Raw genomic sequence first — 27,990 nt, 5'->3', positions numbered from 1 at the left:
GCAGGACTCAGAGATTCCTATGATACTGTACTTTACTGCTTTTAAATAGACCATGGGAGATGATGAATGACTAAACCTTTGGATTTATTCTTTCTTTTCTTTGCAGGGAACAAGGAGATTGCAGAGGGTCTTGTCTCTACCGCTAATTCAACTTGCACATAACCTATAAGCATGGAAATCAAGGGGACAATAATAAACCAGATCCCTTTCAAGTGCTGGTATCTGCTGGTATTTGGGGTAGCACAGCAGTGCTATGGATGGGATGTGAATGGATGAAGTAATAAAGAGCATTTTCAGGTGTCAAACAAAGGTTTAAGGTTGGGTACTGTGCTCATGACAACACATCCAGTGTGTGTAGACCTGGCATAGTATCTTAGTCTTCCTTCCTTCCTTCCTTCCTTCCTTCCTTCCTTCCTTCCTTCCTTCCTTCCTCCCTCCCTCCCTCCCTCCCTCCCTCTCTCTCCCTTCATTAATGCACTCTGGGAAGAGCCAGGTTACAAAAGCAACAGACATGGGACAGTGAGGCAGTACAAAACTAGCATTATTTAAAGCATAAAAATAATTTGGATTTAGTGAAACATTACAAATTTGCATCATTTTTCTGTCTCTTCACAAGCTATGCTTCTTTTTATCAAACTTTGTGATTGGTGGGGCTTGTGAGTTTTTTGGCAAGGAGAAGGGGATTGCTGGGACTTTTTCCTTCTCTGAAACAATGGAGCTATTTTTTGAAGAGCTCAGTAACTCATAAAGTAGCATATAAAATAGAAAGGAGACTCAATATTAAAAAGAGAGAATAAACAAAAGGAAAGCAGCTTGTTTATGCATTGAACGACAAATAAAGGAGGTAGAATTACCATTTTAAGAAATATTTAAATCTAGATTTATTATCATTTTATCCTAGATAATGAAATATATCAGTCAATGGTGTAGGAGAAACTTGCACCTTCTAATTCAAGAAGTTTCTACTGTTACTAGCATGGAATTGTCAGGATTGATGAAATATGACCTACTGTCTCAGAAAGCCCCTAAAATGAATTTTTAATTTTTCCATGTTTTAAAAGCAGTTATTTTTTGGATGTCTTTAGAAGCCTATTTTTTTTCTTTTGATTGGGAACAGTACAAGAAAGAAGCAGTTAAAATGAGTGAAAGAATATGCCGCAATATGAATTCAAAAGCGTCATTTGAAATTAACCAGGAGTCCCGGCAGACTGATGCTCTCTTTTCACTTGTGGTGACTCCTAAAGAATGCAATTAAAGAGGCCATAGTAAGCTCAGCTGTGTCACAGTACAGTGCTAAGCATTTTGCATCTGTTCCCATAGCAACAACACTGCAGAAACAAGTTGTTCAGGCTACAGTCTCTGTCACATTGGTATGGGGAAGCTCTCCCTGGCAGGCTAATAACTATAACTTTCTAGGTCTCAAAAGGCATTGTTTAGAACTGTGCTACTAAACAATGACATACTTAACAAAGCCTTAAGGTACCAAAGAAGGATGAACCGCAGATGGGATAAACAAAGTTCTATTTGTAAAAATAATTTGGTATTTCTTGTGACATCACTTTAAAGTAAAACAAGATAATTTTGGTAGCTACAGACACAGCAGGGATTTTAAAATACCTTGAAATTCTTATCACCTGGAAAGATGTAAGAAATCATAACCAGTAGAAAATTACTAATCAGGCCCAACTGTGGTTTTGTTAAAATAGCCTTATTACTTACAGCATTGCTAGAACTATTTTTTGGTATGCAGATGAATGTTTATTGGTGATTTCTTTTTAAAGAGTTTAGGGTTTTTGTATTTTATAGGATAAAAGGACATTTTATCCTTTGGACTCATTATGTGAACTGAAGTTCAATCAGATTTTGACATTCTTTCCTCAAAAGAATGCGGTTTATTAATGTCTTATCAAATATTGCTGCTATGTTGTCTTAGAAAGGAAAAGAAAAATTCCTGCGTGAAAAAACAAAAGATAAAGAAAAGAATTATAAAAATATGAAAATATAAGTACCTTCTTCTTCTTTATTATGTGGAAATCCTTCACATTGAAACTGCAGGGATTAGTTGTTCTACCTAATAGCTCAATAAGATGCACTAAATTAGAATATATTTTCTTTTCTTCTTTGTTCCATAGTAACAAACACAACAGTTAAGGATGAAAACCAGTTTTGGATATAACCTCTAATTTTCACACCTGCATAATATTTTAAATCACTGCTTTTAGGGAAACTTTCTACATTTTTTTGTGTCCAAATTAGTTGTTTTTTTGTTTGGTTTTTTTGGGGTTTTTTTGTTTGCTGTTCTTTTAGGTTTAATGATACTCCAGCCAGCTATCTACAAGTGAAGGAAAATTACAGTTGTAATTTCAAAATATTAACTGTATATGTTTTAAAAGGCCTGTCTAGAAACATCCAAAATATTATATAGGAAATTAAACTTTATGTCCAAGGAGGGAGTTGAACTTATCCTGGCAACAAAATGAGGCAGGTCAACTGAAAGGCTTGGCACTTGCTCCATAGGAATTTTCATTAGGGCTACTGCCTCTCTTAAGAAGATTTTTAAAAGTCACAGAGACAGCCACTTGCCATGAGGACAGACATCTGGGAATTAGAAGTGTGCCTTTCAGTTGTATCTGGGACATATAAAAAAGAAAACTGTATTTTAGGCATTTTTTTAGTCAGTTCCAACTGGTTGGCATAAGCATGTTTCTCTTTGATCCAACATGTATTGCAAATCCTGCTCATAAGTGCTAAGTCACTCAGAGGCACGTCTTCAGAAAAGGACACTTAATTACAAGCTTCTGCTTAAATTCGGTCAATAATGTGTGGACTTGAAAACCAATGAAGCTTTATGAGTATGCTGTAATAATTATTACTCAGATGATGAATTCTGATCAAATAGGGACATGGCACAAAAACATTTACAAAGAGTTTGTAAAAAGGCTATGTAGAAATTTTCCTACCACTTTAGATTAACTCTGGCTTTCCTTTCTACCATAGCAGACAGGGTTAACTTTAGCCAATTATCAACAAGCACTCACTTTTGACTTTTTGATAAATACAGATTTGACAGATCCAAACTTTCCAGCTAGTCAGATGGGTACCCTGATGTAGGAGATATGAATACAGGAAAAAAAATTAGTTGCTGCAGTGGGAAGACTGGAAAAAAATCATTGCAAAAACCAATGTTTGAACATCTTAAGGTCAAATTCAATCCACAGCTCTGAGGTAAGCCTCTATAAAATAGACAGGGATGATGAGATTCCTGAGGCAAGGAGCTTGTGCCAGATACTCCAGTGAGCCCTTACCCCGTACACTGTAGCAGACTGTCCTTCCTCCTTGTTTTTGTCCATTGAATCCCCCCATGGTTTGCTGCCCAGATCAGAACTCTTGTCCAGAGTTTATCTCATTTTCTGGAGCTACAGTCTTAATGGGCATGCCAAGTCCAGTTCTTTCTTTTCCTATATTCTGGATTTCTGCTTTTAATAACCCATTTCAACAACTCTGTCCTTCAGAAGGATCCTTTACTCCAAATCATGAAGGAGAGACACAAATATATCTGGCTTATTCCCCACTCCCTGGCTGTGGCTGGTGTTGGCCAAGGCCTTTCCAGTGTAACTCTGCAACATGAAGACCTTGGCAGTGATGATGTGGATTTATGGTAGGGTCAGGCTCCATCCAGGAGGACAGAATCATTAAAGGTTGCATCTAATTACCACCAATGATTCCTGCAATGCAACTTTTCAGAAGACACAAAGCAAAGCAGATTTTCATGACAAGTATAAAAAGCACTCTTCTGAGACAATGCAGCCATTCCTCCATTTCTAAGCCTTTTGCCAAACTAAGAGTATTTAAGCCATTAAGGACTAAGGTATCCAGAAATTTTCAACATGCACTACTGTTTGAAATTACTGAGCTGCTCTGGCTAACATAAAAAAAGTAGAACAAAAATAAGTTTGATCTGAGGTAGGCACCACAGACATCAAAAAGAAATCAGTCTAAAAAATACAAATTTTATAAAGTTGCAACATAACAGAAAATGAGGCAGTCCCATGGGCATTTTGACAGAAAAGTATATTGCCTGACCAGCTCCATATTTTACTTAGAAACAATAAAAAAAAAGCCCCAACCATTTTCTGAGGACTTTGGATCATTTTTAATAACAGATGGAGAAAAGGGAAGAAACAACAGCTGAGAGCAGAAAAAGAAAGAAAAGCACATTTTTTTCCCATAAGAAAAACAAAATACTTCTATTCTGTATTGCAAGTTCATATTCTTAGTGGTTAGTTGCAGGGGAAGCTGTTGATAGAGTCAAGAGGGATTAATGGCAGGAGAAAGCTGAAAGTGTATTCTTTGCCAGACAATACAAGTGGAAGTATTTGGAGAATGAGTGAGTATGATAATGCAACTTATTATGGAGCTTCATTTTCTCTTAGCTCTGGCAGAAAACAGCTGCCTCAGTACTTCACCATTACCTGGGTAGTCAAGGTGAGATGAGAAGGCTATATGACTTAGCTTTTCAGCAGCAGTAGTCAAAGTAAAAGGCAAGTAAAGGGCAAGAATTGGACTCAGCATTTTCATTTTCCACATGGGACTTTGTATATTACACTTGCATTTTATATGTTACATGTAATTTTCTGAGCATTTCCCTTCTGGCATTTATGCCACATGAGATGTGGTTAAGTATTTGTTCACTGGAATTAGTGTTATCGCTTTTAAATTATGGTAGATTCTTGCTGACAGGAAGATACATACTTTAACATAAAGAGACCATAGCTAAAAGACAGAGGAAGAGAGAAGGAGCAGGGGAAAGAAAAGCAGAAACCATAGAGGGAGAGATGAATAGAGGAAAGCTGAGAGGAAGGGACATAACATTTTTGACAACCTTTTATTCCTTGTTTTTTTTCTAACTTTTTATGCAATGATGAGCTACTTCAGAACTCTCAATTTCAGTTTCTTGTCTTTAAGTGCAAGATAAAATTACTGAAATAATTTTCTCTGGTGATTTGAAAAACTGAAATAAGGAGCAGCTTGTAAAGGAAAAAGAAAGGATTTTTAAAATATATTTCTGACAAAATGCTTTTTTAAATGTTCAGTTTTGACAAAGCTGTTCCATCTTACATGAGAAAAGGTAGAAGGTTGTTATGAGAGAAATCAGAACAATCTGTCTAGGTCACTTGTGTTACCTTAATTTTCTTTGCTTCAACTTTAGTCTCCTAAAATATTCTTGAATTTATAAATCTAAAATTCTTGAATTTCTAACTCCATAACATTATGGAAGTGTTCCTACCCAGACCATTATGGGATCTTTCAGATTTCTGTGCACAAAAAAGGATGTTGCTAATGTAATAAAATCTAATATATATTTTTAATACTCTTAGGTAGTGTTAGAAAAAAATTAGGGAGAAAATTTACTAAACCAAGAGTATCTCCAGGTTCTTCTAAGTCCACAAATTGGAGAGGGTATGATGGGTCACTGGGGTCAATGAGAAGAGGAATGATGGTGCATGGCAGCGACTCAGTTTGGTGAGCAGTGTCCTTCCTCCAGACAGAGGAAATGAGTTTTTTCTCACTTGGCTCCAGTGCAGGTGGTTGTTGGAAAAATTCACAAGATAAAGAGATTTTTTTAAATATCTTTCCTTAATTGAGTTTTATTACCAATAAAAGCATTACATTTTTTCAGTTTGCTTCATTGCATTTCCAGAAATATTTGAAAGATACATGCCTGGTTGATGTACTGGTTCTCAGGAATCCATTGAGTTCTTGTATTTGCTTGTACATCAGCAAAGATAAAATCATCCTTTTAAATTTCAAGACAAGCACTTAACTTCAGTTTTCATACTGTTTAAGATGAGTCTAAATAATCTTCCAAAATTAGACAGAGAAACATGTTCTGTGCTGGGCAGCTAAAATCTTACCTAAACTTTGAAATATGAACAAACAAAAGCTGTCAGAGATATTATTCTTAGGGTAACAAATGTATATTAAAAATATTTTCCACTTTCAAAGTACTACCTCCCTCAGAACTAACAAAGCTCCATTTAATCTTTCTAGGATTTGTTACTGATAAATCGATAATGGGCACTCAAGCTCTTAAATTTCATATTCCCCCAAGATGTTAAAATTTAGGTAATGAATATATTCAGGATTCTTTTTTTTTCCCTTGATGTTTTCATTTTATTTTCAGTATAACTGGGTTTCTGTTTAAGGATTTTCTCCACAGGTATCGGGACTTACAATATTTCATCACAGAGGCTAAAAAGACCCTCAGGCTCACTGAGTGCAACAGTTTGCTACTCTTCTCTTAGCAAAACTTTTTTCTTATAGGGAAAAGGATAAATGAAAGTAAAAATGTTCTAGATATTATTATAACTTGTAAAGAGAAACTGTTTAAGATTGTCATTCAGGAAGGTAACTTCATTAAGACAAGCCAAAAAAGCAGTCTTCATGCTTCTAGGACAGGAAAAATTCTAAAAAAGAGTAAAGAGTTCAATCAATTCTGAGAAGTATAAGGGTACCTTTTTAGAGACAGTAATGAAAAGCAAAACTATTAAATAGTGTTGTTACCTTTAAATAAATAAAAGTAATAGCATAGCTAAAACTTACCTAATTGCAGAATCAAAATAGGAAGGCTATCAAGACATGAGTTTTACTCAGTCTTTCACCCTCCACAGAACACTGATAAGAGAATGAGAAATATAAAACATAGGATTAAATTCAGGTTACTAGGGAAGAATATAAAAGCATAGCACAGAGAAAAAATTATGAAAAAAGAAAAGGACATAAGAAGAAAAAGAGAGAACTATTAAGGAGTAACAAAAGTATCACTATATTATTCTAGAAGGATCATAGTAGTCAGATGCAAACAATGGGCCAAGGAGAAGCTTGGTCTGGTACTAAACCACCAAGCAATGATAGTTTTAAATGATCTTTTTGTGACTATTTTCACTGGGATTTACTGCTGACCACACCAGTAACAATTTTTTTGGGGATAAAAAATAATGTTAAATAAAGAATAAAAGCTTAAAAGTTCTCAGAAATTATAATGTATTTGCAGGCATCTCAGTCTTGTTCAGGTGCATAAAACAGTCTCAGAACTACTGGCATTGTCTAGAGATGAGAAATTCTTCAGACAATGGAAGAAATGCAACCTAATGCTTGTATTTAATAAAGGAAAAAATTGAGAAAATGGCACTTCTGTTAGGAAGAGTATGGAATTAGAGGACGACATGCTACACAATCATCAATGAATCTCTGCTCTGTAATGGAAGGCAAAAGAGCAGTACTGTAAGGAAGGTATATAAAGGTGTATATACATACATCTACATACCTAAATTCCTGCCTGACTCAGCACCTTCCCTTGTGTTCCATTATTAGACAGAGATAAGTGTGAGAGTGCCCAGAAGCAGTATGCATAAAACAGAGCATGCAGGACATAGATGTCATTACTCAATTTAAGTGCTATCAATGGTGCCATGTTTAATATTTTTGCTTCTTTCACACACACACAAAAAAAAATTGTGATAAAAAAATAGTGATGATTCATGAAAAAGCATTGTTTGATTGTTTGGTGTGTAATAGATATATGTTAAAAATGTTACTTGTGGTAGCAAAACAGTTTACAGGCAATAAAGTACCAATTAGATTAGAAAGTTTAATCAAAAGGATGGAAAGAAATTTTGTGTTGTGATTATCTGGTTGCATAGAGGTATTTACTGTGTAAATATCAACATTTCAGCTTATTGTTTAGATTTCATAGGTTATGCAAACAAACAGGCTTTTCTTGGGCAAATTTAACTCATCTAGATGAGGATGTTTAAATCACAGCAGATAAACAATGCTATAGAAATGTCTCCTTTTCTACATTCATAGAATCATAGAACGGTTTGGAAGTAACCTTAAAATCATTTAGTTCCAATGCCCCTGCCATGGGCAGAGGCACCTTCCACTAGACCATGTTGCTCAAAGCCACATCTAGCCTGGTCCTGAACACCTCCAGGGATGGGACATTCCCTGTGTCCATGTTCCAGTATCCCACCATCCCCACATTCTAACATCTAATCTAAACCTACCTTCTTTCAGTTTAAAACCATTCCCCCTTGTTCTGTTACTACATGACCTTGTAAAAGCTCCCTCCCAATCTGTCTTGTAGCCTCTTTAGGTACTGGAAACCCGCCATAAGATCTCTCTGTAGCCTTCTCCAGGCTGAACAACCCCAACCCTCTCATCCTGTATTCATATGAGAAGTGTTTCAGCCCTCTGATCATCTTCATGGCCTCCTCCTCCATGGACTTGTGTCACAGACATCTTTTCATAAAAATCCTTTCTTTAGGATTTTCCCTTCTGGGAAGCTGAGGCTCCAGAAAAAGAATGTAAACAATGGTTATCTGCTGCTGTGGAATGCAACAGGTGGATCTGTGATTGGTCTCCTGTGGATGTTTGGATTTTCTGAGCACTCACGGCAGAGCTGCTCTCGCTTTCTGCAGGGACACAGAACTTTGTTATTCACTCTTTTCTATTCTTACCTTGGTTAGGCTTCTGACAACTTTCCTTCTATTCCTTTTAGTATAGTTATAATGTAATAAATATATATCATAAAATAATAAATCAAGCCTTCTGAACATGAGGTCAACATTCTCGCCTCTCTCTTCACTTGCAATCCTTGTGACCACCGTCACAGACTTGCTCCAAAAATCCACGTCCTTCTCATGCTGGGGGGCTTCAGGGATGGATGCAGTACTCCAGATGGGGTGTCAGGAAAGTGGTGTATATGGGGACAATCATCACCCTCTGCCTGCTGTCCATGATCCATTGGGGCAGACCACGATACATTTGGTTGTCAGAGCACATTGTCAGATCATATATACATAGACATGGCTGATGTCTTTATATATATATAGACAACTATATACTTTTGTAAGAAAATCATGGCCACATTATTCAAAGAAGAATGCTGTGTTCATAAAATGGTTTATTCCAAATGTATTCAAATGAAAGAAACATGGAAACTAGTTTTGGTAGCCCTCAAGGTCTTCACTGTCACTTGTCACTTCCCAATGCAATGTGTGGTTTTACCCTTTTATTTTCCTTTTTTTTCCACTGCAATAAGTGCTAAGTTTAACAGTAAGGGAGAGGAAAGGATACTTGATTCTAAGGGGGTTTCAGAGATAATACAGCACCCAGGGCTTAGTGCATATACAGTGCTATGGAAAGCACTTGCCTTGTGTCAGCTGTGAAGTGCATGAGGGAGTGCTCTGGATCCCTTCTCAGTTCTAAGAAGACACAATTCACTTAGAATTGTTTTTCTTGGTGTAGTTTCATGTACTGTACCAGAAGGCATGTTAAGAGAGTGCTCCTAACCTCTGCCTTAAGAGGCAGTGAACAGTGAGGGGAAAAGGACAGACATTAAAACTTGCAGAATTCCCCACTACTCAGCAAACCTTTGCCAACCTGACTTTTGTAAAAGCAGACTGACCATCTAAATCATCAAAAGAATTCCCTTACTTTCTAACTCAGCAGTCACAGAACGACTATTAATTACACCTCTGGGAAACTTAAGGTTTATTGATGCATGCTTGATGTGAAATTTAAGTCCAGTTTGTGCTACATATCCAGAATACTGAATGACCGATATGCTCTGCAAAAAAATGTTCAAGACTAAAGTTTAATTCTTAGGTGAAGGCTGTTTTGAAAGACAGAGGTTTGCTTTTTGGCATGATCGGCCAGAATCAAGAGTGACATCCTTTCCATTAGGGATCTGAAATTCACTCCAAGTAAAATGCATGGTTGCAGTTTCCCATACCTTCTTTTGATGTCTGTAGGCAAAACAGGAAGAAAGAGTTTGGAAAGAATGGGAAGTCTTTTTTCTGTAATGCAGGTTTGGACCCTCAAGTGATATACCACTCTCTCTAAATATTTAGATAAATAGAGATGCATATACATCCAAAAGTGTTATAGAATTTATATGTTCCCTTCGAGTTTCAGGCCAGTGTAATACCTTGAGAATTAGACATTGTTTCAATTGCACTGATTCCTAAGGGAAAGTCAGTCGCTAGCCCCTATTAAAAAGAACATTCATTATGTGCTTTCCTGTATTCAGAGGAGGATAAATTTATGGTTTGTGTGTCACATGTCATCCCAACCTCAAGTGCCAACCAGTATCTAGCACTGAAGAGGTTATTCTCCCCATCAAAAGTATGCTTATACATTAAAAACGTGACAGAAAGGTAACTATTGTGCAAGACAAATGTTCCCTCTTTAATATGCATCATACACAGGTAATGGCAATAAAAAAGGACTGAAAAAGAGCAGAGAGCAAAACTAGTATTTGGAAGAATGTAAACAAGTGTCTCTGCTTTCCTCAGTTTTGTAACACTCAAAAACGTGGAGGAGCCTATGCTCATTCCAAAACATTAGGATCTAGGGAGGCTAAAGTCTCATGGCCTCCCTGTGATGGAGCACTATAAAAAATTTAATACAAAAAAACACACCTTGAAGCCAAAAACAGTGGCAATGCTGATCCACATATATTTGGCCTAAATTGGGCTGTATTATATTAGCCACAGATACAATCTCTTAGCAGTATTTTGTAGTTTTTCTCACTCTTCAGACCAAACACAGACATACAGACTCACAGTGGAGCATGTAAACATTATAAAGTTCAATGGCACAGAGCTCTAGCTTTTCTGTAACAGAATTTTGCTAACCTCTTGCCTAACCTCTCCTTTTTTAGGCTATCTAAACAAAGTATAAGGAAAAAAGAAACAAGTAACAGACAATGACTTGTTTAGCAGCAGAAGAGAGTATGCAGGCCTGTCACCATATTCTTTATTCCTGGAAGTTCAATTTGATGAAATACATCACAAGTTGGCACAGGCGATATATTAACATTATCATTCTTCAACTCATACTAAAATTGGAACAGTTGTGACTGGTGTACTGGCTTTTTTCTGTCAATTGAGAAAATAAGACTTGAGTTGAAACAGATGACGCTGATGAGTGTTGCTATGGGCACATTTGACAATAAGCATGTTATAATGGCTCAAGTTCTTGAATGCTGTCACTAGTATTTAAAGTTACAGGAGTTTACTTATCTATTGGAGTAGCAAACAGAAGCATTTCTGGATTTTCTCACCAGAACAGTGAAAAAAAACCCTTAAACATCATTTTTACTGGTATTCAGATGATACCAGGGCTGGTTTTTAAGATGATAGTAAATGGAAAATGGCACGTTTAGTGAAAAGTGAAAGTTGTTACAATGCAAGAGCTTCAGCACACTAAGCTAATGGTGTAAAGTGAGAGGGGAAAAGAAAAAAGAGAAAAGATCTGGTATTCTACAGTATGGGGCAGTGTTTTTCCATCTAAAAGCTGAACATATTTTATAAGTCTGGCGAAAAACAGTATAAGGGTGTTCTGCCATACAGTAGCACCGATGGTTTCTTAGGCTATTTCATGTCTTGCATAATTATGATGTTGTGAAATTACACAATGACATTTTTTCAAGGATGAGAGACTTCATTATAGTTACTATGTCACCAGTAACACCTCTAAAATAATTTTCTAGGACATAAATAAAGTATAAATTCTTTGAGACTGAAGAGGCAGTCAAAAGCTAGGAGTTAATGAAGTGTTTGATGTGTTCATTGTGTTCAAATCAAAAGAAATGCTGAAAATCTGCTTAATAAAGTTGTTGTGTATACCACATCTTGAAAAAAGTTAGCAAGTTTTGGTACTTGAGTTACATGTGTAGAAAAATGGAGTTTCCTGAAGAAATGTAGAATTTTGTTCTGTCTGACTGGTCATTGTTTCAGGATGTATCTATGTGCTAAAATACGTTCAATTTTTTAACTAATCCTTCCCTGAAGACAGGTTTTTTGAGTGAGTTTCCAATTAAAAACTAGTTCCCTTGAAGAATTCAAGAAGAGCCACTATCCTGAGTCAATGCCAATATATAAAGAATATGGAGATATCAGAGGTTGTGATCCTGAGTTGTTTTCAGGTAGGTCCTTTTGCTTACTGATTAGCTGTATTTGGGAGAATGCTTGCTCTCAACTCTGTGTATTTCCTTTTTTGTTGGTTTCCTTTCATTGGCTTTCACAGTAAAGAACAGAGGCTTTCCATGGTGTTTGTAAAAAAATATGTTTATTATTTTCTCCAAAATTCAAATAGTCTCAGAAGAAAAATGGTAGCCTAAATGGTTTTAAACTGCATGAAATTATCTCCCAATTACAACATAATTCAGAGTTACACATAAAAAGTGGTTGCTCTAAATACAAATTTATGAAAAAGTTCAATTTTAGGCTTAAGTCTTTCATTAAATTCTATTTTCCTGCTTTTCTAGCTTAATAATAACTTAATGGAAATAAATTTCAAAATTGCTTTAGTGTATGCAGGTGGGTTGTTTACAATGATTATTTTCCAATTGAGTGGCAGACTTAGAAGAACTAATTACTTCTGCATCTCTCAGCCGCATTCATGAACCACTTCATAAGGGATCAGAGTTAGGGTGTGGGAGCAGAGAGAAATGAGGAGGAAGCAGAGCATTGGCTTCATTTCAGTTCTTGGCTTCAACACTGGGGCAAGTGGGGCAGCCAGCACTGTTTGCACTGCCATGGGCAGTACTAAACCACAGCTGGAAGGAAAGCAGTGCTCCCCCAGAGCCTTCTGCAGAGCATGTCAACATTGGCATTATTGGCCCATCATTCTTACAAGTGCTGTCATATTTTCTCATACCCCGCAGACTCAGCATGCAGCTAGAGCTCCCATAATAGTTGCTGCTATGAAGCAAGAGAGAAAATTGGGCTTCAGAGACACTGCGCCTCTCAGATCACATTTACCTGTGCATTTTACAGGACAGAATCTAGTTCAGTAGGTACATTTGCAGTCATGCAGATGTGTTCCTGGCAGCTATAGATTCTACAGAGCTTTTGAAAGTAGGGCTTATTATTTCATAGCTGCTCTCTGGAGCTCTGGGTACTGAAGGAGGGAAGGGAAACTGATACAGACCTAGCAATGGCATTTACAATAAGGCAGGTACATGATAGGACTGCAGCTGAAGGCAGAGACTTTAAAAGCTTGACTGATGAAAGTGAATGAAATCTGGAGAGCTGACACTGAGATGTGACACCAGGAGCCAAAAGATGTCAGAAAAACTGCAAAATCAAGTCAGGAATAGCTAAAAGTTGTGGACATGAGACGTTAACAACCTCTCAGAATGGGCAGTCAGGGAATTCAGCGGATATTTGAAGATAAAAAGAGAGGCTGAGGGAACAGAACCCACTGGGAATTTAAATATAGGCAGTATACTGGGGAGGGTGTGAAGCAATTAAAATGTAATTAAAATGTTAAATATACATCTATAAAATAATTCAGAATAAAATATTAATGAGGACACAATTCTGGTTCTTTAATCTGAATGCCTAGAATTCAGTTGTCACATGCAGAGGTAATTCCATTGCTCTTTTTAAAGAACCAATACATTCTTAGAAAGGAAATTTTATATGTGATTAGAGTGCTATACTTAGTTTTTAGTTGAATGTGATTCAGGTTGTAAGTGTGGGCACAGTGCCTATAAAGATTCAGGGGAGCATATTGACCACTCATTGAGGGGAGACCACACATTTGGACATCTCTAGAGCTACCATGCAATTATTGCAAATGACTCATTGGTCGGGTTGCAAATTTTTTCATCTAAGTCATTGCTCTTAACATAAAGTAGTATTGATAGCATGTCCACATTTTGTCTTTCCACTAGGTCATTGCCTCTATTACCTTATTAATGGATGAGCTTTTAATATGAAAGCAACATCAACAGAAATAAAAAGGGGATTTTCAGTTGTTGTACAATCATTTGGCAAAAAGCAATAATTATTTAAATTGGACCTAATGCTGGTTACTTAGTGTTTGTGAATATTACATCCATTAAAAGAATATTTGTAAAAGACAATGCTTTTTCAGTAAGGTACATCTGCTGACAGGAAGACCGATCACCTTTCTATGTTTCATCAGATCATAGATTCTCATGTGTTTGTGTTAATACAACAAGGAGATCAATGCAGTCATTGTACAGTGGGCTTTTTTCACCACAAAACAAGACGAAAATAATTCAGAACAACATGGTTTTTCAGCTTTACTGCAAATTTCTTGTTTGATGATGATAAGGATGATTATTAAATTAATTATAGTTATTCCCAGATATGGCACCTGAAACTAGAAGTCTAGTGTGACAGAAATTGCAAAAATAAGAAATATTGCAAGAATAAGAAATAACAAAACAAAATGTTTTGTTACTTTTTTACTAATAAAAAGTAAAGGCTGTTTGCAGAAAGAGGTTGTATGAAACTCCACATTCTCAACTGGAACTTCAGATGCTCTTTAAACTTTACATTCCTGGTGACACCAAACTGATCTTCTAAAGGTGGTCTCAGCAGAATGTCCTAAGAACATCTATATCTTGCAGAATTCCATTAAAAATTAAAAAATGTGTCAGGATTATAAATGCTGTATAAATCCAGGTGGGTAAATAGCAATTTTACCTGGACTACTGAATGACTCACAAAAAATCTCAGAAATTATAATTTTATCACCATGTTAAACTCTGTATGCTTTTCTTTGAACAGGAAGATTAAGATAAAACAAATAATCCCACTCTTGCAATTTCTTACCACGTGAGTGCTTGTTTTGCGTATTTAATGTCTTCTGTATGTGTTTTGGAAGAATTTTCTAGATTGTCAAATTTGAAAAATAGGTATTCCATTGTTTATGAAGTGACTGAAACTGAGAACAGGTTGGTGTGCAGAAAAGGGAGGAAGCACACTAGAAAACTATCTAGAGGTTAACCTCTATATCTATATATCTATCTATCTATCTATATCTATATCTATATCTATATCTATATCTATATCTATATCTATATCTATATCTATATCTACATCTATATCTATATCTATCTATATATCTAATCTATATATCTATATACCTATATATCTATCTATAGCTATATCTATCTATATCTATCTACATCTGTATAATGTATTTATAATAATATATTTATATATTTTCATCTATATCTATCTATATATCTATAACATCTGTATGTATATCTTTAGTGGGGGTTTGCCAAAAACAAATCATGCAAAACTAATCTAAGTGGTTCTTTCTATTTCAGGTTAACAGACTTATGTACATGAGAAGCCCTAGACTTTTGACAGTCTTCAATGATATTCTTGTAAAAAACCAAAGAAAATGTTTTCTAGAAGAAACTGTTTAAGTTTGGAGTGAAACTGGTCAGAAAATTAAATTTGGTTAGAATTGTCAAATTTCCACTGTCAAAGCGGAATAGTTCAAGGACATAGGTCAGTTGCAAACAGAAAGGATAAGAGACAGCTAGCTAAAAAATGACCCAAGGTGTAGTTGCATATATGTTATTGAAGTCATGGTTCCTATGAGTAACATAATACAAAGACACATAAATGAAAATATGAATTCTAAAGTAGGTTAAAATCAGTAGTGCCATGGCTATGGTACTTCAAGTAAGATTTGATGTATTTGAATTCAGAGAAAAATAGCAAATGTGATAAAGGTCTTAAAAACATGACTTACTAAGATTAACCCATTGGTTTGATTCCTGGAATCCTCATCATCTCTTGCCATTTTCCTGTTTTCTCTTCATTTTCCTTGCTGGGATTCCAGTTCCCTTCATTATCCACCTTCAGGCAATTTTCATCACCTCTGCCTTTGCCTTTTTTTCCTCCAGGCTATAAATTATTAAAAATAATTTCTCACCTATACTCACTTTCTGTTCTTGTCTTGTCTATATTTGGTTATTACAGTCACCCACATAAATTTTTCCTGAGTACCTGTAACTAATCAGAGTTACTGAAAACAGAAGAGAGTGAGATGGGCAACACAAGGTACACAGACTTAGTAAAAGTAAAATCTCAGAACGTGTGAAATCTAATGAGGGTTTTTGTAAATAAATCACTATAGAGCATCTACTAGGAAATTGCCATGTAATTGGTAACACAATTTGTAAAGTTCTTGTAGAAACGAATAATACTCACTCTTCACTTCCACATTCCCAGTCCCTGCTCACATGGTATATATTTCTTGCAGAAAAAAAGGCTGGCCCAATTTTTATATGTCAAAGAAAAAAAAAATCAGCCTCAGGCAGATACCTGGCATAAAAAACCTTGACTGAAACAATTTAAGTTTAGCAACTTTGTAAATAACTGAAAGCAAAGCCATATAATTGAAAGTCTTGAGCAATCTTAGTAAAAGGCACTTGATATCATAAGCTCTACATACAATATTTTTTCCTTCATGTAGCTGTATCCTATCCTTCAGTTCTCCAGCTGGATGTTCATTTCACAGATATCTTTGTCATTCTAAATAAAGTTCAATGACAAGAATTTTGTGAGAACAGTGAGTGTTTATAAACAGAAGCTCAGGGAATAACCATTATAAGAGTATTTTTTGTCATCTCTGATGTTATAAGAATATTTTTTTTACTCCTGTCCCATAAGAAAATTTTCTTTTTGTAAGTTAAAAAGTTTACTATTTTTCAGTGATGACCTACTGCTGTACTGCTAACAAAACGACACAAACAATGAAGTGCCTTTCTGACACATGGTGAAGAATAATTATTCCAGATATTATATAGACATTAATGTAGTGAAGAAAATAAGCTTTTTAAAAAAATCTTCTCTTGAGCATAAGAGTCTGTGTGGGTGCAATTAAAACTGTGAGACCTTATTGTTCTGCTTCTCCTGGTGCTAGACAATACAGAACAAGTACAGTTGTGGAGTTTGCTTTCTGTCTCTAGGTGCTTATTCAGGGGGAGCTTTGAGCTTTGTGTTTTGAGCAATAGAAATAAGACCCCAACATTTCTATTAACATTTCTGTGAACATTTTTGTCTTGACTAAACGGTGCTATTTATCTTCTTATTTGCTGCTCTGACAAAAAAAAAAATTGTCGTTTGTACTCCTAGTCTTGCCTTGCTCTGACAATTTTAACATTTATAACCTGTGCCTTATATTGTCCTAATGACAACAGTACATGTATCTTACACAAAGATCAAACTGTAAAATGTATTTTTGAAAATTTCTGTAAAAATGTCATATAGATATTAGATAATTCCTGTAAATCCATTGCAACTTTTACCAAGGTCAATATTTAGTTTCTTGCCATCACCTTAGATAAATTGAATAATACTCTCTTCCCTACATAGTGACTGCCATTTCTTCTCTCTTTATTGTTGCTTTACAGTTCAACCCATGTAAAAATACAGGCTTGCAAGGCTAGAAATAATTGTGTCTAATGTGGAAGACATTCAGTTCTAAATCACACATAAATATAAGGCATTTTTGACACGTTATGGCCCAAGGATGTCTGCATCCATCTGCAGCATCTATGGGGAGAGGTCAGAAACACAGACTTTTCCCAAGGTTGACATTCTCACCTTAAGACGAAAGTTGAACTTTATAGGCTCAGAATTGCACCCTCAGAAGCGCCTGGTCCTAAATCCAAAAGTGATTCATGGAGATACTCTATTGTCTGAAATACTATGATTGGGCTGAGAATGGTGTATTAAAATTGTTCATATCCTTTAATGTGAAAATAGTAAACTTCCTTGACACTAACTGGAAGTTTTAAGAAGATGATATTGAGGTGGCATGGACTCGTCACCAGGATCTACAGCTCTTTACACTGTCATACTATGAAAAATGGAACCAGGCTCAATCTTTTACTCAATATGCAAAATACTCAAGGAGCATAGGGATAAGATCTTAATGGATATTCTGTTGACAGTTTTTCCCATAATATTATGAAACCACTTGCAAGAAAGACAAAGGCTGACTTTGAGGACCTTCTGAGACCATAGAACGAACGACAAAAAATACAAAAATCATAGGCAAAATTCACTTTTCCCAAAGAAAAAACACCTTTCTTTAGTTTTTGTTGGTGATTTTTTTGGTGGTTTTTGTTTATTTGGTTTGGTTTGTTTGTTTGAGGTTTTGTTTGGTTTTTACCTTTTACTGGATATTCATAGCAACAAACTTACATGAAGAAAAACATTAACCCAAGTTATGCATTTCTTCACCTGGAAAGAGAAAAAATAATGATCCTTTTCTGGTGATTTCTTCCCATTCTACAGTACTGTTGGAGGGTGCTCATCTGTTCTGATGAGTGCTATAAAGCCTGGGTAAAACAGAATAAGAACAGAACTTAATGACCTAGGCAAAAAAGGAGCAATCCCATCAACTGCCACTAATAGGTAGTAAATATTGTCAATAGCTCCCTTGTTGCTCCGGTGTTAAGCAATTAACATGGGACTCATAGGTTATCTAAAAGCCTCTCCTTCACAGCTTTACTCACAGGAGAGCCCTTAGTATTATTTGTTCATTTATGATCCCTTTCCCCTCTCCTACGCATCATTTATGAAGACTGCAAATAAAATAACTCATGTAAACGCACAGTGGATAGCAGGTTTTGAATATTTGATGCAGGCAACCTTCTAGAATATTGAAATGGGTACTAGAAATTTTAAACAATAAGTGAGGTACTGAGAACAGAACAATGGTCAAGATTCTTATGTCTTCTACAATTACGAACAGTTTCAGCTAAGCTATAAAGCATATGTTGTTCGAGGAAGTGAAAGATGTTTGTATGGCTGTATATTTGTGAAGTACTTTTCTTAATGGGCAGTGAGACATTACAGTTTGTAAGCTTGTACGAGCAGCTATTGATCTTGGACTGAATTTCAGAACCACTGTTGTTGAGCAACAGCTAGAAAAAAATGTGTTTTTTTTTTTTAACATTGCAGTTCTGCAAATAAAAACCAGAGGATTAATATCTCAATATATAGCAAGAGTAGTAGGGATGCAAAGAGACATCCATAAAATGGAAATAAAGAGAGATAAAAGAACTTTACAAATCTCTACAAGCAATTGGATCTCCACACTAAGTAATTCACAATATTCTTTATCTCTGCAGGGAAGGGGAGAGGGAGAAAACAAGTCTTGGTTAATCTACTTATGACATTTTGCTTTTCAGAAGTAAAATACTAAGGTCTGTGTACATGGCAAACTATTCATTTTGCTTGCTAAATGTACAATATGAGTATAGCAGAGTATTAAAGGGACAAAAATTCTGACTAATCATATACACCATTTTGAACAGTTCAACAAACACTTTATGTTATTTCTATTTCTAAAAATACACAATTAGCAAAATTTCAAGTCAGAAGCAATTTTTAAGACAGTTTACAGAGCTCTGAATTATTCTATGCTTGGAGTATTTGCTTTGTTTTGTGGAAAATATTTTATTGTTTTATGGGGTATTTTTCTTGATTATTTATCTTAAGAAATTTGTTCTTGTACATTGTCCTTTCACTTCAAATTGAACTCAAGATACAAGGTTACTCAGTCTTTCTGACAGAAAGATATATGTCTGTATAGAAAATGCCACAGTGAATATCCAAACCGAAAGTTGTTGCTGATAGTGAAGAAGGTAAATTAATGACATTTTTGTAATGCTGAAATTATATCTCCTTTCTTATGGTGATCTTATTGCAAATAATCATCAGCCTCCTTCTCTCAAAATGCAAATTGACATTTTTTGGTATCTAAATGGTCAAGTCATACTCACAGTGATATAAACAAACTACATCAAAAGGAAAGAAGCATTCTAACAAATCATACTAATAGCAGATATTAAGGTTCTTATAAAACTGACCCTTGGAAGATAAGAAGCAGTTCTCAAATATTGAAAAGCTGGTGTAAAAATAAAAATGCATATTTTTATTATCTGTGTCTTAGGTCCATGTTGAAATAAACATGGAATAAACATGAAATAAGTTTATATTGTTGGCTAGTTTTATGTCTAGCACTATAAAAGATATAATTATTAAAGCCATATAATTAAGCAAAATCTTATCAACTGTAGACATATCCAGTGTAAAGCACAAATAATGTGAATTTCATCTATGTATCATATAAGTAGTATCTCTACTTTTTTTTTACAAACACCTATGGCTAAAGGGATACTAAATTTAGCACTGTAATAATTTGAGTAATTATATGTTTAATTATTGTTGAAGAATCAGCAGATTCCTAGTCCTCTAGATAAGAGACAATATGTTTAGGAAAGTGTTACCTGAAGAGACGGCAGGTTTGCACCATGACTGACAGACTTTCTTAAACTGTAGGTTTTAGATTTGTTCAGGAGGTGGAAAACTAAATCCCATGTCAAAATATTTACCTTTATGATGTGTATTCTGAATTAAACAATAACCAGAAATATTACCCCCATCATAATACTTCAGGCCCTTGTGAGAAAGACCTTCTCAATCCATCTTCTTTGTGCCTATGTATATTGAAAGGCTGCAAAAAGGTTTCCCTTCAGCCTTGTCTTCTCCAGAATGACCCCAGCTCCCTCAGCTTTTCTAGACAGAAGGGGTGCTCCAGCCCTCTGACTGTTTTTGTGGTCCTCTTCTTGACCCACTCCAACAGGTTCATGACTTTCTTGTACTGATCTAGCACATGACTTAGTGGTCTCTTCAAGAGAAAAGAACAAAACCTATTTGATGGCTCACAAAGAAATTGTCACCAAATATCTGCAAAAGATACATTTCTTGTTATCATGAATATTTTTTCATAAATATACAGACATTGCATCCCAGAGCTTCAAAATAACAGTTTCTAATTGTTGATATTAATCTTTGAAAAAATGCACATTCTTATGTCTGACTGCTGCCTAGGTTGGATTTATAAATGTAGCCACCTCAGAAGCAGCAACTTTAGTCATAACCAAGCCATTTGTGTTAAATGTTGAGATTACCAAGAGCTGTGCCCGTGACCTCACGTTCAATAACACACACTTGAGGACTGCTCTCCTAAGACTGTGAAGATGACAAGTGTAGTACAGTCACCATCTTAAAACCAGAAAACCTTTAGCAGGATCTTTACAACTTTAGATTTATCACTTTGAAACAGCAAACTTTCAACTGCTTTGCACAAGTCTCTTACATTCATGGAAAACAGAGGGTTTTATTGCTTATTCAGTCACACCAGAGCTACAAGAAGAAATAACAAGGTATTTTTAAATTTTCCAATAATTCAAACAGCATAATCATATTTCATAAATGAAATGCAATTATGTTCTCATACCATCAAGGCATTAGGAGGCTCATTCTAATTTTATGCTTCTAAATATGGAGGCCATGACCAAGTGCCACACCAAACACTGCATGGGAATTATGACAGGCACCCAGAACATGAGCCCTCAGCACTTCCTGGAGGGAATTCTTCATAATGAGTGCTTAAGAACCACTTCAGCACCACTTCTTAAAATGCCTTCAATTTATGCCCTGCTGTGGGTTAACCCTGGCTGGCAGCTCAGCACAACACAGCTGCTTGCTCACTGCCCACAGCGGGGTGAGGGTAAAAGTAAGAAAATATATGGGGTAAGGGAAGAAGTGAGAAAATACGGAGGTTGAGATAGAATTTTCATCAGAAAGCCAATGCAGGCATACCTGTCAGTAGGCAGATGTTTGGATATTTCCATGAAAGCAGTGCTCAATCCCTAGTAGCAGTTACTTGGGAACACAAATGCTATCACTTCTAACACCTTCCTCCTTCTATGCAGATGCTTTTGCTAAGCATGACATTGCATATTGTGGAATATCCCTCTGTTCAATTGGGGTCAGCTGTCACTGCTGTATCCCATCCCAAATTATTGTGCACCCCCAGCCCACATGCTGGCAAGACGGTGTGAGATGCAAAACAAAAGGGCCTTGATGATGTGTAAAGAACTACTGCTCAGCAATGCCTAAAACAGGAGCATGTTATTGATGCTATCTTGGTGAAAAATCATAGCCCCATAAAACCATGAAGGGTTACTATTCCATCCCAAACAAAACCAGCGTACTTAGTAGGATAGAGTGTGAGAGTAGAGAGCACTAGCCTTATAACTTACATAAACTGCTCCCTATCAGTGTGCTTGTGTTTAAAAAAATCCAGATTTGTGTTGCGCACCATGAAATGTACCATGTGCATTTCCTTTTTCATAATTAGTATGGTCACATAAGCTGTCATTCCACTTTTTGTGCATATGGCAGCCTTTGCAGGCTTGTACGTTGTGCTTTAGGTACTGTGCATTTTGAATAATTATGCAAAGATTTATAACTATACAATTGATTGCTTCCCTTGTCTTGAAACTTCACCTGTGCCAAGAACTGTGAAAAAAAAAAGATATTACTTTCAGATTATGTAGTCTAATCTGCTTTTTCACCATCAACATGCAAGTTTATAAGTGCTACTACAACTTCTGCCAAGCATTATTTTACAGAATCATAGAATTCTTTGATTGAGAAGACTCCTTAATGTTCCTTGAGTTCTAATGCTCCTACCATGAGCAGGCATGGTAATACCTTCCCATCTTCACACTTCTGCAGTCTCTATTATTTTTTTAGGTTTTTAACCCTTCAAATGCAAATTCGAATCTGCCATTGTGCATACTTACAAAATGTATCAGGATCTTTCTCTAAACTCTTTGCTAACTTTCATATTATCAACATTGCTTTCTCATAAACTATAAATGCCATCATAGCTTGTGTAATTTTCTAGAATCTTGACTTTAAACATATATCATTTTGCGTCAAAATTTCAGCATATGCTAACACTGTGTAATTTACACTAATAGGACCACATTTTAAAGTATGAATTCTGGTAGCTGCAAAATATGCAGCTCTATATGAAGAAAATCTACATAAGCAGTTCACTGATACCCCTCTGAAAATGAATGTGCAAAGACTTGGGTGATTATTTGCAGATAAATATGCATAAACTGGGTGAAAATATTAAACATAGAAATAAATCTCAAAAAAATTCTTGCTCACTGATGAGAAATAAGCTTGCAATTTGGTAGAGTTTACATTAACTCCTTCCCCATGTCAAAACATGCAGCCTTGGTGGCTTAGGATCATAGCATGGACGAGACATCAGCTTCAAAGGACTCTGACAAAGACTGGATTAGCACATTAGGAAAATCAATACCACCCACCCACATCATGTCCCAGATAATACAGCAAAACTGGGAAGGAGGAAAAGCGACTTGTCTGATGTGATAAAATTATAAACTTCTGGGGTGAAATGACCATGGCTGACTGCCAGGCTCCCACCCAGGTGCTTTTCCACTCCTCCTCACCAACAGGCCACTGGGGTGAAAATTAGATGGAAAAACTTGTGGATTGAATTATATACAGGGAGATCACTCACCCATCACCATCAGGAGGCAGAGCAAACTTGACTTGCAGAATATTAATGTAGTTTATTCCTAATTTTAAACATATATTAAAGTAGGATAGAGAGAAATGGACAAAACCATACTCACTTTCCCTTTACACTACTCCTTCTACCCAGGGTCAACTTCACTCCTTTGTTCCAAAATCTTCTACCTCTTCCCCACTCTACTAGTAGTACAGGGAAGATGGGGAGTGGGAGTTGTGGTCAGTTCATGCTCTGTGAATGACAGACAACTGTGCCACTTCTTTCTCTTCACGCTCTTCCCCTGCTCCATTTGAGCTCTGTGGGCTCATTCCCACAGGAATAGGTCCCTCACAAAGTGCCCCATCGAGCAGCTCTTTACCGACTGCTCTAGCACCAATATATCACAGTTCCAATCAGAAAACCTGTTCTACGTGGTCTTCCCTCCACAGACTGCAGCTCTTGCCAAGATCCTGCTCCTATATGGTCTCAAGCTGCAACTTCCTTCAGCACAGGTCCGCCTTCTCTGGTGTGGGGTCCTCCACAGGCTGCTGAAAGACAACCATGGCATCTCTACAGGCTACAGGGAAATGTCTGCTCTAGTGCCTGGAGCGCCTCATCATCTTCCTCTTTCCTGATTTCGGTGTCTACAGAGCCTTTCTCTTGCATTTTTCTCACAGCTGTGCACAGTGGTTTTTTAGCCTTCCTCATATGTCTTCCCTAAGGTTCTGCCGCCATGGCTAATGGACTAAATTTTGGCCAGCAACAGGTCTGTTTTGGAACCAAGTTGGCAGGGTTGCTCTCAATATTCATGCCCTAGCCTGGATTGATAATAGGGGTTGCCCCTCACCCAAGTACAGCATTTTCTCTTGTTTGACCACATAAGATTTTCATGGGCCCACTTTTGCTCATCCAGGTCCCCCTGCTGAACTTGAATCCAGACATTTAATATATAAGATTACCATAAAATCCTCTTTTAAGCTCATTGGGGTGGGAGTTTTGCCCATGAGAATAAAACAATAGCTGATCCCATTTTTCTACTCAACTTTTAACTCAAGTTTTCTGTACAAACTTTCCTAATATAATTTTTAATCACGGAAAGACAGCTAAACTGGAATTAAGTATAACATAATGTTGTGGTTTAGGAATGGTATTCCACAGTCTAGTCTTCCCACTGAGACTTTCCAAAACACACTTCTTGCTTGTTCCCCCTTTTGCTCCCCAGTGTAACAGGCTAGACAGAAGAATTGGAGGCACACCAGGAAAATGTCGCAGGTTGAGATAAAAAACAATTTACTGGAAACAGCTATGATATAAAAAAAATAACAGTAACAGCAGCAATATTAATACCAAAACTATACAAAAGAGAGAGAGTGATTCATATGACAAAATGCTCACTGTGGAGCACTAATGCAGCCATGCTACTTACCCCAGCCAGAAGGAACCTCATCTTCCTGCAAGAAATTCCATTCCCCTTACCCCATCAATGAAGTGAGCTGGTATAGAACAACTTCCAAGTCCTAGCTGTGCCCCCTCCTAGCTACTGCAAAAATTACCCCTGTCCTGGCTGGAACCAGGACACATAAACAAAAAGAGGAAGGGAGAGCAAGATGGTAGCCAAGAATTTGTTCAACTCTTGTACAGGGAGCTGAAAATAATTTAACTTTTCTTCAGTACAAATATGGAAACTGGTCTGAAAAAGATATTCCCCCAGACTCTAAATCAGAAAAGAACAAATGGAAGCAATGATGATCATTGTTGAAAAGGCATTTTCTTATTGATAACAGTGTAATTTGTACCTGCTTTCAAACTAAAGTATGCTGAAATGGCTAATTAGAACATCCAAACAAACAATTTCAGAGTGAAAAGCCTTTCCTTCATGAAAACATATTTCTCAGGGATATCTTTAATGCTGACTCTTATTCAGGGAATTAATGTTTAAACAGATAGATAATTAATGATCTGTCTAAATATTCCTGACTTTTGTTATGCTTAGCTTTTGATTAGCTTTAATCCTTATCTTTGCTTCATGTTTTTATTTACTACCCTTCAGAACTCTCCTGAAATGCATTTCTAAATTATATCTGTGCAAATACTGCAACATAGCAAGTATAAGTAATTCACTGAATTTAGAATTACTTCAACTATTTTATCTTTTCAATATAAACATTTAAATAACTGTGTTTTCACTTGTATACTTTTTTGCTTTCCTGAATAGATTTTTATACAATTATATCATACCATATCATCTGATAATTCTCAACATTCTATTAGGTATCACAAATAATAACAACAAAACATGTATGAGAAATTGGACAAAACAAGACATGCAACACAGTTAGTTCAAAACAGACTCCAAGTGGTAATATACTTCCTCAAACTATTTTTAGTTTATATAAATAAGTTGTTGCTTAGACTCATAAGTAATAAAACAACATATTTGTGAAATCATAACTTTATATAAGCATATAAAAATTATAAATTTATTGGACTATTTATTTCTAGTGAATAAATAGGTTCTCTACTACAGTACTTGGCATGTAGCTCTTTATATCAAAAGAACTGTGAATATGGAACTAGAATTAAGTATATAAATAATTTGTTTTGCTCTAATTTTTGCTTTGTTCCTATCTTCAGTTATGAAGATGATTTTGCTGGATGGGAGTCTTCAAACAGCTCAGTTTTAGTCATGCAAATTCCCTTTAGCATGATTAACAAAGGGGCTCACAGAACAGTCAGTGGTCCCCTTATGAACAGATGGCAGAAACTGATGCTGTTAGCATCAGATCACCCATTAAACTCTGGTGAGACTGCAGGGGCTAATTCTGTATCCATCCCTGTAGGGTATTACTTCTCAAAGCACTGATTTAACTATGCATGAGAAACTGAAAGCAACAGCAGGAAAGGTTACTTCCCCCTCGCACTTTGATCATTTGAGCTTTAGATATGCTAAAAGGCTGTATCATCCATTGGTAGGAGTGAAGAATTTAGTTCTGATCTAGGAACTTAACAAGGACAGTTGTACCTAACATTCTTTTAAGGGATTAAATAAATACATCATCATGCAGAGGAAAAAAATTTGTTATTGAACGGTATATTTGGACATAGTTGAACTCCCCCGCCACTTTTCCAGTAGAGAAGACAGACTAGGGCCTTAATCGCAAAGATAAAATTGTGTTGTAGAGCCCACTGCCAAGCCCTGTGATTAAAAAATGAAATCATTGCTTGTTCACTTTTTCCAAGACTATTTAATTATTATTTATGCATGGCTTTGTGCTTTGAGCTACATGTTTTTTCTCAATGACCATTTCTACAATGCCGAATGAGTAAAATCCTGCTGCCAGGGAATGGGTCCACAGAAAGTTAATCATGAACATTATGCTGCAGTTACACTATGACCCTATCTGCTTTTCAACCCTGTCAAAAGTGATTTAGATTTTCACCTTACACTTACCAGTAGTTGGGTATGATTTCCTTGTGAAAGTTTTATTTGTATCTGGTCATTCCCTGAAGTAAGTAGCTACATATTTGTTTAATGTATCCTTGGCATATGGACTAGCTCCAAATCTGACAAGCTCTTTAGCACTTGTGGCCTGGATTTCAGAATTCGTTGCCAAAAATATATCAAAACATTTTCTTCTTCTTATCATGAGGAGGAAATGCTGATTCCTCAAGACACATTTATATTGGCTTTTGCTACATATCCTTGCTATATTTTGAAATAAGATATTTCATCAAACAGTATATTGTCCAATTTAGCTTTGACAGCATTTATTATGAAAAACCATGGCAGATACTTTGAAAGGAACAGACTCTATTGTAGAGATCTTTCACACAATATGTTGAGTTCTCTGGTGTGTATGCCACTGAATTATGAACAAACTATAAGCATGTGACCGAAATAGAAAATATTTATAAAAATTTCTTTAGAGAAGCAAGTGTGAATGAAGACAGTGGAGAACACTTTACCACATCGACCTAAGACTATGATTTGCATACAGGTAAAAGGAGAGCTGGTTCTCACAAACACAGAGGATGTGTTTGATTCTGCCATAAGGTCTTTTATGGCAATCTTACACAGGAAGCCAGGCTGGGAAATAGTTGCCATTTAAGATATTTATTACAGAAATTAATTTCTGGGGTTAGCCTTAAAGCACATGTTGAACAAACTGCTTTCCATAGGCTTACTGAGGTCAAGGGGGATGGCTTCCAGAAGAAAGCTTTATGATAGTACTGTGTGCTTACAGACCTGCTTCCTGCAGGATAAATCCGATATCATTAAAAAAGCCAGAGCTTCTTTCTGCTTTAGGCCTTTCTTTAGCCTACCCAGTCTGCTAATGTCTGTACCAAGAAGGCTATTGGGCCATATTGTAATTTGTTCTTGACTTGTGTGCCTGGTTTCTGTTGCATAGAAAAGAAGAAACAAGAGCAGGAGCAGGAAATGTAGAGAGGAAGAGAGGAAGATTATGAGAACAGTGCATGCTCATATCCTGTCCTGTTGTGGAACTGGGCACAGCTGAGAAGATTCAGGCCAAAAGCCATGTCAGCATAAATCTCTGTGAAACTGAAAGATCTCTGGAGAACCATATAGCTCAGAAGTAGCTCCAAATATCTTCTTCAAGCACTCATGTTATTCAGCCAACTGGTTTGCTGCTGAATGTGAAATGTCCTTACGCCTCAATACATCCAGAAGTTCCCATAGTGGTGCTTTTTAGCTGTTTCAGGTGT

The 27,990-nt window shown here is 36.2% G+C and overlaps 1 long non-coding RNA gene across 1 annotated transcript in view; it reads left to right on the top strand.

The window, feature by feature from the left end:
- Positions 1 to 18,822, top strand: part of LOC113458605 (uncharacterized) — a 35,020-nt gene extending 16,198 nt beyond the window's left edge. Inside the window, exon 3 of the long non-coding RNA XR_003378989.2 lies at positions 107 to 18,822. This is a non-coding gene — a long non-coding RNA (uncharacterized LOC113458605). The remainder of the gene's footprint in view (positions 1 to 106) is intronic.
- Positions 18,823 to 27,990: the final 9,168 nt, after the last annotated feature.

This window comes from Zonotrichia albicollis, chromosome 4 (genome assembly GCF_047830755.1).
Source record: "Zonotrichia albicollis isolate bZonAlb1 chromosome 4, bZonAlb1.hap1, whole genome shotgun sequence".
Classification (NCBI taxonomy): Eukaryota; Metazoa; Chordata; class Aves; order Passeriformes; family Passerellidae; genus Zonotrichia; species Zonotrichia albicollis.
This window is presented reverse-complemented; position numbering and strand designations above follow the sequence as displayed.